General features: G+C 47.3%; 1 non-coding gene across 1 annotated transcript; it reads right to left on the bottom strand.

Annotated features, from left to right (window-relative positions):
• Window positions 1-1,016: 1,016 nt before the first annotated feature.
• On the bottom strand, window positions 1,017-1,147 carry LOC127207702 (small nucleolar RNA SNORA17). Its single transcript, XR_007832954.1, has one exon. It is a non-coding gene; the product is annotated as a small nucleolar RNA SNORA17 (small nucleolar RNA).
• Between the last annotated feature and the right edge of the window lie 11,958 nt (window positions 1,148-13,105).

Below are 13,105 nucleotides of genomic sequence, written 5' to 3'. Positions count from 1 at the left end.
CACTGCAGATAAAGGACAAGAGATTGAAGTTACAGTGCACATCCCAAATGATATTGATGCAGGGAGTCTCCCTTACCTGCTCTGCATTATGATGAGCCTGTCTTTCATGGAAACACAAAAGCAAGTGCAGGCATCATCTCAGAGGAAGGGGGAACATCTACTTCTGGGCAAAACACTCCCTGGGAAAGGAAGGAGCTCTTGTAGTAGATGCAATGACCCAGATCACTCAGGAAAAGGCAAAGTGAGAAGACAGCGATAGCGCACCTGGATAAAGCAACATGGGGGATGTGTTTTGACTTCCCCAGTTAGGAGGAATATAACTTATCATGGTGGGAAAGGCATGGGGGTAGGAGGATCATATATAGCTGTGGCAACAGGTGCTTGTTCACATCCAAGCAAATCAGAAAGCAGACAGAGATGGGTGCCAGCATACATCTACCACCTGGTCTTTGATGGTACCTGACCCCTGCTGCTGCAGGCCTGTAGACCCAGACATGTCCCCCAGTGGCAACACAGGCCAGGATCCCACCAGAGTCCTGGGTAGCATCACCAGCTTATTCACAGCAGGGTGTTCCTCACTACTCCCAAATGTATCGCTCTGCCTCTCTTCATTGTGCCCACATTATTCTCTTTCTCTTCCATTTCTCCACCGCTTACTTGCTTCTCTTAGTGGCGCCTGGGGTCTCTGAGTGCCTGGAGTCATCTCAGGAGTGCTATGCCCTTTGCTGTGCATTATAGGGCTTGGCAGGAGGTATGTCAGACATGGTCTGCACCCCTCCCCCAGCCAAAGCCTGTGTGGCTCCAGACTAGTAGACACCTCAGGCTAGCTCCCTGTCTGAGCCTATGGTTGTTGTCTTGGGCTTGCCTGGGGTTACCTGTGTGGCCCTAGGTGGCAGGGGGTGGAGGAGTGTCATCTGTGTTGGGCTCACTCCCTCCTGGGAACCAGTGGTCCTCAAGGCAGTGTTCTTCTAGTCTCTGGACCTGTGGTGGTCATCTCAGGCTCATTTTTCTCAGGGAGTGTTAGCCTACTAATCATTCAGATGGTCACAGGTCAGAACACTGAGCATAGACATAGCCCTCTCCTCTCTGCCACCTACTGACACACATGTGACACAGCAGCCACACCTACGATGCCTCTAGGCGCAAGGAACACTGCTGTGAATTTAAATGAGATCAGGTTGGGGGACACCCACTACAGTACCTGCTTTTTGTCTGAATCTTCAAATCAGCCCTGCAGAAATGGTTTGAAAACCCCTCAATGTCAGACGCCATTGAAATGGTAATCTAGCTTCTAATAGCCACAGTTTCTTCTGTAGACACAAGGAATTGTTTCTTTGAGCAAAGCCTTCTGGGGAATGAGAAAAGGCAAGGGAGTTCATCTTCCTTCTTTTGTTTTTCATAAGCAAAGAATAAACAGGAAGACTCTAGAGGCTGAATTAACTTCATAACCCAATATCCTAAATTTATTATTCTGACCTACAGTGGAAAGTGTCTTAACTTTTACAGTGTAAAGATACAGACATATGCATATACATACCTACATGACACACCACACACAGACATACATATGCATGTGTGCATATGCATACCTACATGTGCATGGCACACACATACACATATATACACACATGCATGCATACAATGTGCATGTCTACATGCACATACCACATACATACATACATAGGTGCATACACCACACATATACATAAACACACATGCACACTTGTATATTGCCACACAGACAGATGTGTGCAGTGGATGTGCTAATAGGTAAATACTAAGCTTACAGGCTTTTAAGCCAACTCCTATTGGGAAAGAAACAAGAATCCTAATACAAGTATCAAAAATATTTCCCAGCCACACAAAATCAGTATTTTCCCAAGTAGCTGGATAAAAATCTCCTAAGGACTGATTCATCCTCTGTAGACATAGGTAAGAAACCAGCAACTCCACATGCACACAAAGTTATTCTTGGCATCAAGCAAAACCAAATTACTATGTAGACATCCCACCTCTCCAAGCAAGGCTACTGATTTTGGTCCCAAGAGATTTGGTCAAGGCACCAACGATCGCTAAACAATTCCCTCATGAGAAGGTATACTGAGATAGTTAAAATTAATTTTTTTTCCTTAGGTTTTTCTTGTTGTTATTTGTTTGTTTGTTCGTTTGTTCGCTCTTGAAACAGGATCTCATCCTGTAGACCTAGCTTTCTGGGCCTAAGTAAGTAGTTCAAGCTGGCTTCAAGGTCATGGCAACTTTCTACCTCAGCATTCCCAGTTCTGGAATTATATGTGGAAGCCACACTGCCTCTTGAATGTGTCTATCTCCCTGAGCAGTAGTGACAATATTTGAATGACATTAGAAAAATCCCACTTTGAATAGGAAAAAGGAAATGATGCAGTGTGTCACTTAGGCTGGGTGATTTGAGTCAGGCCCTATATGACCTGAGAAGTCTGGAGATGTTCTGTACTTTGGCATCTTCTGTTATGGTGAATTATTAAAGGGCAGAGAGAGGGAGCTGCAAGATCAGGGGAGGAGATTACAGGTGGAGACAGTCCTGAAGAGCAGTGCTCAAGGGAGCCAGTGACCCATTCATAACGCTGCCCCTTTGTACACCTATCTCTCTGTATTAACAGCTCTTGTAGGCAAGGCATTCCCACTTTACAGACAAAGAAACTAAGGCTCAACCTAGTGAGCAAATGATCAGGGACACTTGGGGTTTTTACTATCTATTTACTCTTTGACAACTCCATATATGTATATAATACATCCTGGCTACACTTGGCACTGCATCTTCGCTGTTTGTAAACATTTCCATATTTATTCATTCATTTGTTATGTATAGGAATGCTTATGAGACAGTATACATGTGAAAGTCAGAGAACACCGTGTGAGAGTCGGTTCTTTCCTTCCGCCATGTGGGTTCTGGGAATAACACTAAGGTCAAGGCTTGGCCTCCAGAACACTTTCTGGTCCACTATATACTTTTCCCCTCCTCCATCTCCTACCAATCTCCACCTCCTCCAAAGTCTCCATCCTACTTTCCTGTATTCTTGCCTTGGTTTTGCTTTTGCTTTGTGATCTATTGGTTTTTTAACAAAGCAGGTGTCCTGGGCACGAATGCCAAGCCATCCGCTGGAGCGTGAGGAACTTACCAGTGGCTGCATCATGAAAGACAATGGCTTCTTCACTCCAAACAGTTCTCCAGTGCCATTGGTTCACCCTGTGTGGAATGGGGTGCTATGAGCCCCTTCCCCCATCTATGACTCAGTGTTTACATCTTCTTTCTTGTGATGACCCTTTGCAGGCAACAGCAGCTGCTGTGGGTTCAGTAGTGGAAGCCATGACATGCCCCTAAGGCAGCATTTTATAGCCCGCCCCACACTGTCTGGCTCGTGCATTCTTTGTACGCTCTCCCAAGATGGTCCTTGGGACTTGCTAGGGGTAATAAGAATGGACACTTGCCTTTTGAGATTCTATATGCCTGGCTCTTCTCAACACATTACTCTCCAGCCACTCAAGGGAAGGAATTCCTGGGATGGAACAGAGCAAGGAGGGCAACCATGATAAATTAAATAACATAACAAAGAGAGGATGAGGACTTGAGAACGCCAGAGAAAGGCTACAGAAAGCTCATAAAGGGACGTGATAAATGACAGTCCAGCTAAACCTCAAATACTCTGCTAACTAAGGAGAAAGCACACCAAGGCAGGTCCAAGGCTGAGAGGAAAGACTATGCACTGTATTCCTAAGCAGAAGGCAGCCCCTAAGCAAAAGGACATCAACTTGCAGGGTCACCAACATGTCAGCTTGACAAGCAGGTTCCTGTGGATCTCAAAACAACAAATTAAAGTGAGTGAGTGAGTTCCTGGACTGTGAGGCTAGGTGAAAAGGCTTCGGTCTCCTCCATATCCCAGTCACTGGCCTAGCAGCCACTCTAACTAAACTCTCCGTATCTACTTTGGTCCCCGGGCTGGCCTTCCTGCCTCCGGCATCCCAAATTGTCTACAAAGTATCATCTTAAACTATAGCAGAGGACTCAGCCAGACTCCCCTAGCAAAAGACCTGAAACACCTGTGGTTGTCTTGGCTAGCTTTGTGGCTGCGAAACAGGAAGTATTGTAGCCGGCAGCTCCAGAGCTAGAGTCCAGCAGCTGGGTTCAAGCCCCAGGCCCCTTCCCCACTAGCTGTGTGTCCTTAAAGAATTCACTTGTCCCCTCTGAGCCTCTTCTACATGAGGTTTTTAGTAACACCCGCATCACAGCTTCCAGTCAAGCATTTAAGACGATTCCTGCAAGTAGAAGGTAAGCAATAGCTGGGCATGGTGGCGCATGCCTTTGATCCCAGCACTTGGGAGGCAGAGGCAGTGGATCTTTGTGAGTTCAAGGCCAGCATGGTCTACAAAGTGAGTCCAGGACAACTGAGGCTACACAGAGAAACTCTGTCTCAGAAAAAAAAAAAAAAGAAAAGAAAAAACAGAAAGTAAGCTGTGACTGCCAGCTCTTGTCAAAGGCATATGAAAACCCAGCCAATAGGGAAGGAAAGGGTTTGGCAATTCATCCTTGGCTGGGGACTACTGCATCAGCAAAGGATGGACTCCGGCCCCCGGCCACCAGCTAGTCATTCATTTTGGAAGTATCAGAAAGTACTGTCAGTGCTAGGGGAAGTGGGTTTGGAAATTTTTCCTAGGTGATGCACATGAGGTAGTTTTAGAGAGAGCATATGACCACATCTAGGGCTTCTGTAGTATCTAAGAGTTATGTAGTCACTAAGGATTGCATGACATCTAGGGTCTATGGCATTCAATGGCTAGGTGGCAACGAGGAACAAGGAGGCATCTGGGGCTAGGGGGCATCTGGGGCTAGGGGGCATCTGGGGCTAGGGGGCATCTAGGGGCTAGGGGGCATCTGGGGCTAGGGGGCAACTAGGAACAAGGAGGCATCTGGGGCTAGGAGGCATCTGGGGCTAGGGGCATCTAGGGGCTAGGAGGCATCTGGGGCTAGGGGGCATCTGGGGCTAGGGGGCATCTAGGGGCTAGGGGGCATCTGGGGCTAGGGGGCAACTAGGAACAAGGAGGCATCTAGGGGCTAGGGGGCATCTGGGGCTAGGGAGCATCTGGGGCTAGGAGGCATCTGGGGCTAGGGGGCATCTGGGGCTAGGGGGCATCTGGGGCTAGGGGGCATCTAGGGGCTAGGGGGCATCTGGGGCTAGGAGGCATCTGGGGCTAGGGGGAATCTGGGGCTAGGAGGCATCTGGGGCTAGGGGGAATCTGGGGCTAGGGGGCATCTGGGGCTAGGTGGTATCTAGGGGCTGGTGGCATCTAGGGACTAGATAGCATTTAGGGCCTAGGTGGTATCTAGGAGTTAGGAAGCGTCTGGGGCTAGGTAGCATCTAGAGGCTGAGTGTCATTTAGGGGTAGCTAGCAGTTAATAGCTTATCTGTAATAGAGGAAGGGACATTCTTCTCCCCAGGACTGGAGACTTAGATTCATTCTGTCTGTCTCTAGGTGAGGGGGTTTCACACAGAGGAAAGCTATGAGCTGATCTGGGTGGCAAGTGACAAATGAAGAATGACCCAGAGAAGGACAGGCCCAGGAACAGAGTGGTCTCTGAGGTCTGGCTAGTGTGTCTAGTCTCCATGTTCCTGAGAAACCTCTGTAATCACTAAATTCTTCTTTGGCCATAAGAAAGGTCAAAAATGTAACAAAACTGTGTTTCCCTGCCCAAAATTATCTATGCATGGAGTTGGGGACAGTTACAGGTAAAAACCAAGCTGCACCAAGAGCTTTAGCCAAGCTTCATCAAAACAAGAAAACAAAAACAAAAAACAAACAAACAAACAAACAAAAACACCATTTAACTCTCAATAATATCTGCAAACAGGAGGCTCTGAGTCCATTTTACAGATGGCATAGCTGGGGGTCTCCAAGGTCTAGTCTCATGCACAGCTGATAAGACTGATGGCTTAAGACCATGTGGCTCCTTATTATTAACCTGTGCTCTTATTATTATACCACTTTGTCTGACAGCCAGTATTCAGGACTCCATGTCCTAAACCATCTCCTCGCACCCAGGCCCTGTCCCATCTATAGGGACAGCATAGCTACTAAAGACGACGTGACATCTAGGGTCTATGGTATTCAATGATTAGATGGCAACTAGGAACAAAGTGGCATCTAGGGGCTAGGTGGCATCTGGGGCTACGTGGCCTCTAGGGGCTAGGTGGCACGTAAGGGCTAGGGGGCATCATGGGGCCAGGAGGCATCTAGGGGCTGGCGGGGCAAGGGACATCATCACAGGATCACCGGTCTGTAGGGATGACTGACTATTGTCATGATGCTGTGATCTCAGTGATATGATCCACTCTAGTGTCCCAGCCTCAGGCAGCTCTGCAAAGCTCTTCATGCCAATGTCCAGAGTCTGAATTCTTCCTCCATGTGGTACCATCATGGGACAGACTTGGTTGCTGAGACACACAGGGAAAGACAACTGGAAATACCATGGAAAGGTCAGAACAGCCAGACTGGGTACAGCAGACATCCTTCCTCCTCCTTCCTCATGGTGGCACAGGCCTGTAATTCCAGCATTCAGGAGGTTGAGGCAGGAGGATTTCTGTAAGTTAGAAGCCAGCCTAGGCTATAACACAAACTCAAAGCTAGGCTAAGATACATAGTGAAACCCTCCAGAGAGAGAGACAGACCAAAGGACAGAGAGAAAGAGAGAGCAAGCATGTGGTGAGTGCAGAGTACCCAGCCTGGCTGCCATAGCAAAGGAGCTGAAAACAAAGGAATCAAGCTCATGATGAGGTTACCAGCCTGCCCTGAGACTCTACTCTGGATAGCCATCCACGAATTCCAGAGCTGTGACAAGTCCCGCACCCACCAGGGGGATATGGAACGCAAAGGATTTTGCCCCTCCTTGTGCTGAGGCTTCAGCTCGCAGCAGCAGCAGCTGCTGTGGTGACTAATTCTAGGCACTTCCTGGTTGTCAGGGCTCAGCATTCTGACTTCCTCCTGCTGGAGCAACTCTGGCTGAAGACAGACATTAATCTTCAAGGAGAAGGGCAGCCTCGTGGGAAGCCTCCTGACTGATTCACGACCAAGACTAATAGCGACAGCCGAGTTGCCCAGGATTTGACAAAAGGCTCCCGCCTCTCGCCTAGTAAATTACTGAATGCCTCTATTCCCACCCTCACCCTTCTCCCTCCTCTTCTGCATCCCCAGGACCTGAGCCTGACAAAATCACACAGCCCAGTGTCCCAGACCTGCTGGCAGAATTTATAGGGAACACTTGCTACAAGCTTATCCCCACTCACACTACCCCCCACTCCCGAAAAAAAAACACTAGTTGTAAAAAGGAACCTCAAATCTGTAGTCTCTCTCTGTGTCTCTGTCTCTGTCTGTCTGTCTGTCTGTCTGTCTCTCTCTCTCTCTCTCTCTCTCTCTCTCTCTAGCACGGTCTCTCTACATAGCCATGGCTGTCCTGGAACTCAACAGTGTAGACCAAGCTGGCCCCGAACTCACAGAGATCCAGCTGTTTCTGCCTCCAAGTCCTGGGTTTAAAGGCAGGTCCCACCACCATGCCTGACAGCAATCTGTCTTTCTTAACCTTCTTCCTGAAGATTCTGATCTTCATTAAAGGTTAGAAGGCAACAATAAGATGCATGTGGCCATGCCAAATAATGTCAAAATAGTTCTTAGCTTGCGAACACAATCCCATATAGCAGTTAATCTCATTTTCTTAGGGTCCTGATAGCAGCTGGCATTTGTATATAGTTACTTAACCTCCACTTCGTGTCAGGTTTACAATCATCCTGTGTCTAAGTGCAACTTGGACTCAAAGGTTACAGACTCAACCAGGAGGAAATGATGAGACGTCAAGATCAAATCCCGGCTCCCCTGCAAGTCTGTGGCTCCTGACCTCATGTTTCCCTTGTTTAGCGTTCCTCATTGGGCTGCAAGGGAATGGGGATGGCACGCGAGGAGGAGTCTATTGACCTGGGAAATCCAGAAGTTTCTGTACATGCATCCCAGCCACCTGGGACACCCTCCTTCTGGATGTAGAGGAAGGACAAAAGTGCCACTGGGAAGGCTGGCAGAGCAGCGGGGTGAAAACAGGAGGAGGAGGGCAGGCTACGACATTGACCCAGCTCAATGGCTACCCAAAGGGCCAGGACTCTTAACTAAGCAGATGGCTTGCAAATTATTAAAGTTTCAAGAAAGCAAGCTCATAGCCATCAGCTACAGCACCAGTTACTTGTGGCCAGGGATCGTGACCTCTGCCCCTTCTCTGCTCTTCAGCTGATGTGCATGTCTGATGCCAGCACCTTCCCTTGTCTCTGATCCTCAGCCTAGGCAGGCAGCACCTGTCTACTGAAGCAATTAGCATTAAAGCTCTCTATTAACTGTGTCCTTGGGACATAGTGTGAGCCCCCGCCCCATAAAGGTGTGTGGGAAGCCAGGCTCAGCTCCTCCTTAGCTCAGCTGAAGCTCACTCCTCCAGCTCTCTCTTCTCACACTGCCCACCTCTTTCCCCCTCTCCTGTCCCTCACTCTTTCCTTTTCTCTCTGCTTTCTCTTTCTCTCCCGTTCCTGTTTCTCTTTCTGTTCTTTTCACTTTCTCTTTCCCTCCATTCTCTCTTTCTTTCTCTTTCTCTCTTTCTCTTTTGTTTTCTCATTGTCTCATTTTCCCTTTGTGCTTTCTCTTTGCTTTTCTTTTTCTCTTTCTCTTTCCCTTTTATGCATCTTTCTCTTTCCTTTCCTTTTTCCCTTTCTGTTTTTCTTTCTCCCGTGTTTCTTCTCTTTCTTTTTCTTCCTCCTTCCTTTTCTTTCTCTCTACCTTTTTCCCCCTCTTTGTCTCTTACATAAACACTTCAAAGAATCAAATTATCTTCTAAGAAGGTTCTCTTTGTTGTAGTAACGTTCTCACCACTCAGTGTTTCTCTTCAGCTAACTCTTGAATGCATGCTGCAACAACATGCCGCGCGCACACACACACACACACACACACACACACACACACACACACACACACACACACCCCTTATATGCAAACTCATTTCCTGCCATCACAGGCTAAGGCTTTGCTGGCAAAGCAAATGCAGCACTCACATACTTGTCACTCTAGGCAGCTCTTGTCAGTGATCCATCTCATCATTATTGCAGAGCTATGGTCTACCCTAGATTATAGGTGGTCCAAGGTCCTACTCAACTATCTTTCCATTTGACTTGTGCTTTTTCTCTGGTTTCCTTTCCAGTTCTGAGACTCAAAATATGCTGGGACACTCCCAGGAGCCAGACAAGTAGGGCTGTAGCTGTCATGGCAGCAGTTGCATGCGCTTAGTAAAAAATTAGGACACCTTAGCTCCTGGACCTGTGCAGTTAAGGTTCCCCCATGCTGCCTCTTACAAGTGATCCCTTTGCTCTATGAGTTGGACACACACACACACACACACACACACACACACACACCACCTAAGAGCATCATCCTTTGAGAAGTCAACCACACAGACAACTACTAGTGGGTTAAGTGGACTTTAGGCATGGCTAAGCCAAAGCAATCTTGGAAAGACCCCTATGTAGGAGCATTGACTGCATACTGGACAGATCCCTGTGGCAGGTCTGGAGATATCCCTCCCAAGCAGAAGCAGGGGATGTGGAGGTCAGTAGAGAATGTTGGAGAATGTTCTGTGTCAGAGAGTTCACAGCCTGAAGGGCCCTGAGAACTTCCCTGAGCAGCTGAACATCTGCCACAGCATCTCTGACCTAGGTGCATCAGCAGCTGTCAGCCGCAGCTCCTTTCACACTCCTCACTGCCATTTAGGGGTAGCAGGTGAGCTGGGGAAAGGGATTCAACCTAGAGGACAGAGTGAAAACAACAAGCCACTTCCCAAGGCTGGAAGTTGAGCCCACCCCCACCCTTCCCCACCACCACCACCTGAGTTGAGAATGAGAAGGCAAACCTAAAATTAGATGAGAGATTGGACGTTTAAATTAAATTGAATCGAAATGCTTACAACTCCAAAAATGTGGCTGTTGTGATCCTTGACAAGCTAATATTTCCACATGAGATATTATCTAGGAATTGAAAAAAGGTTCCCAGCAGAGCTACCTTGAAGAGTCACAAGAGAAGAGGGGATAAAAATAAACTTTGGGGGGGGGGGTACATTCTGGATCATTCTTTATGTAGGCAGGTTACAGCTGTAGGTCAGATGTGCTCATATGTAAGATATCCAGTAATCTTAGTGAAGGCAGGGGGCTAGTTAAGCGCCGACTCTGATCTGAAAAGAAAGGGCAGAAGTGAGGACAGAGAAAACAGACTGGCTCATGGTGAGCAAGTGGCATCAGCCTACCTCCCAAAGTCTGACTCACCACACCCTGTGCTGGGCAGGCTGAGTGTCCAAGATAGTGCCCTGACGGTCTGTAGCTCAGAATCTAAGAGCCAGTCCGGTAGAGGCAAGCCTGACACTGAGGGTCACAGTAACCCACACAGAAGGGGAGCAGAGTGGGAGCAAAAGTCCAAGAATTTCACCAGAATCTTGGGGTTTGTGGTGCTTTGAATGAAAATGGGCCTCCTAGGTTAATATGTTGATGAACGGTTTGGGAAGGATTAGGAGGTGTGGCCTAGTAGGAAGAAGTGTGTCACTGGGTGTGGGCTTTGAGGTGTCACGAGCTCACACCATTCCCAGTTAGCATTTGTTCCTCTTCCTCCTGCTCCACCTCCTTCTTCCCCCCACCCCGCCCCTCCCCCCCCTCACACACACACACACACACACACACACACACACACACACACACACACACACCTGTGCATCAGAAGCTCTCAGCTACTGCTCCAGTGCCATGCACCCCACCCTAATCGTAATGGACTTACCCTCTGGAACTATAAACCCTCAATTAAATTCTTTCTTTTATAAGTTGATTTGGTCATGGTGCTTCTTCATAGGGATTGAAAAGTCACTACGAGGTACTCATACACAGAGACATGACATTGGGAGAAAAACCAATAAAGTCCAAGCCAAAACCAGCAGAGATGGAGATGGAAGAACAGTGACGTGGGAGACTCGGTCCCATGAGTGCATTTTGCAGGAAATGTGCCTTTCTGCTCCCTCCTTAGTTCCCAGAGCCAAATGCCTTTGTTTTCGTAGCACTCTATGCCTCATCCTAGTTTGGTCTCCGCCCAGGCTCGTGTGTAATTATCTCTTCATTTTCCCATCTCTTTTCTAGGTCCAGAGGAGAAGCTTTCTGAGAACAGGCATGAAGTCAGTGCCTCGTGAGTGAGTGAAGGGTAGGATGGGTGAAGAGCTACATGCGTGGGGTAGACTAGCTTGGGGCTACTGCACAGATACAGCACTGGGCTAACAAAAAGTAGACTTCAGCAAGTAGGCTAGTGGGTGCTGGGAGGAGACAGAGAAAGGATGGCTGGCTAGTGAAGCTTGTATATGGGCCAAAGGTTAATTCCTTCACAAAGGGAAAAGGGCAGGAATTTTCTCAATCAGGGTGAGCCCAGGACAGAGAGATCGCACAGGTGAAAACACCATGGAGCCCAGGGTGATGTTGCAAGTGAAGATAGAGGGCTGAGAAAGCAGAGATCAGCTGATTTTTTTCCTTCTACAGTATTTCATGACTGACCCTGAAGTATTTGCAACAGAGCCTAAATAATGCAAGTATGACCCCTGTGTCAGATAACTCAAGGGTGGCCATTTGTCTCTGGTGTGCTCCGATGAGTAGACAAAGCACAATCATGGACTGCGTGATACAGCTTCTCCTGAAATGGTTTGTCCTGAATCACAGCTATGGAAGAATAATCCCATCATTTGGGAACACATGCTCAGAATACCTTCTAAATAAATTTCTTCACATTGAAATGCAGCCTTTAAATCAGAGAGAGTGTGTCAGTGTCAATGAAATGCAATTGGTTCTGACCATGAGAGGAACAAATCTAAACTCCTATTTCCAGGCACATCCATATTTCCATAGAATATAAACTGGGCTAGACAGGGAGAGTGGTCAGGTGCCACGCCCAGTATAATTGCAGATCTCTGAGCCCCATGCCAAGATTCTGCCAAACCGTATGGCATCCAAGAGATGGGAATTAGCTTGGGGAGGGGGGAAGCATATGGCGAGGCTGGGAGGGGTTGGGGAGGAACTGCACAAGAGACAGACTTGCTTTTCCAGAGGAGGTCTGCTTCACAATCAGAGTGTCAAGGCAGAAACATGCTGTTTGAAACAACAAAAGAACGTCCTTTGTATGCTTTTTTACACCAGTAATTGCATAGTAAAGTGGTGGACCACATCCAGACCAGACCCTATATCCATATAAAGCCCAGACACAGGATGAGTACATCCAGAGAAGGGAACCCCAGGAATCCAGACCTTCTTGACTGGCATCTGGCAAAAGTAACATGATTGTGTGCTTCAATACCCACACTATGTGTTTTGCAAGTATGATTTTTTTATTATTTCTTTGGGGGGTAAAAAAAAAGTATATACATAAAAGTAAAAGTTAACATATTTTTAGTGGATTTTGCCAACTGTTATGGGGGAAGGGTGTCAGAGTTGGTTCTTTAAATTATGTGTTTTTAAATGGTCATAAGTAGTTAGAGCAACAAGAAAGAAAAGAGAAAGAAGGGAAAGAAAGAAAGCAGAGAAAGAAAGAAAAGTAAAGCTATCATCGGAGAAATAAAAGCCAATCTAGGACAGTCAGAACTGAATGAAAATGGAGGTCAGGGAGAGCTGGGCTACACATTGCAGATCCAAGCAGCAGCCTGTCTTTCCATATTTAACACAAGAGTAGGCCATAAATCTAACAATAGTCAGATGCCAGGTTCCCAGAGGCATTCCTTGACTCAGTAAGATATGACATTGAGCAAGTCCCCTTCTCTCGAAGTTAGATTTTGTGGGAATCATCAAGCTATCCAACACTAAGCTAATTCTCATAATTAAGTATTTTTTAAAATCATCATTAAAACCTTGAGGCCACAGGAATTACAACCCTAAATTCAAAGTGTGGAGACTGTGGCCAAGAGATGTTTTATAGCTTCCTCATGGCCACACTATGTCCTGGGACACGATTAACTAGAGTGGAGTGGCGAAAAGAGTACTGAATA

The sequence above is a fragment of the Acomys russatus genome, chromosome 2, assembly GCF_903995435.1.
Source record: "Acomys russatus chromosome 2, mAcoRus1.1, whole genome shotgun sequence".
Classification (NCBI taxonomy): Eukaryota; Metazoa; Chordata; class Mammalia; order Rodentia; family Muridae; genus Acomys; species Acomys russatus.
This window is presented reverse-complemented; position numbering and strand designations above follow the sequence as displayed.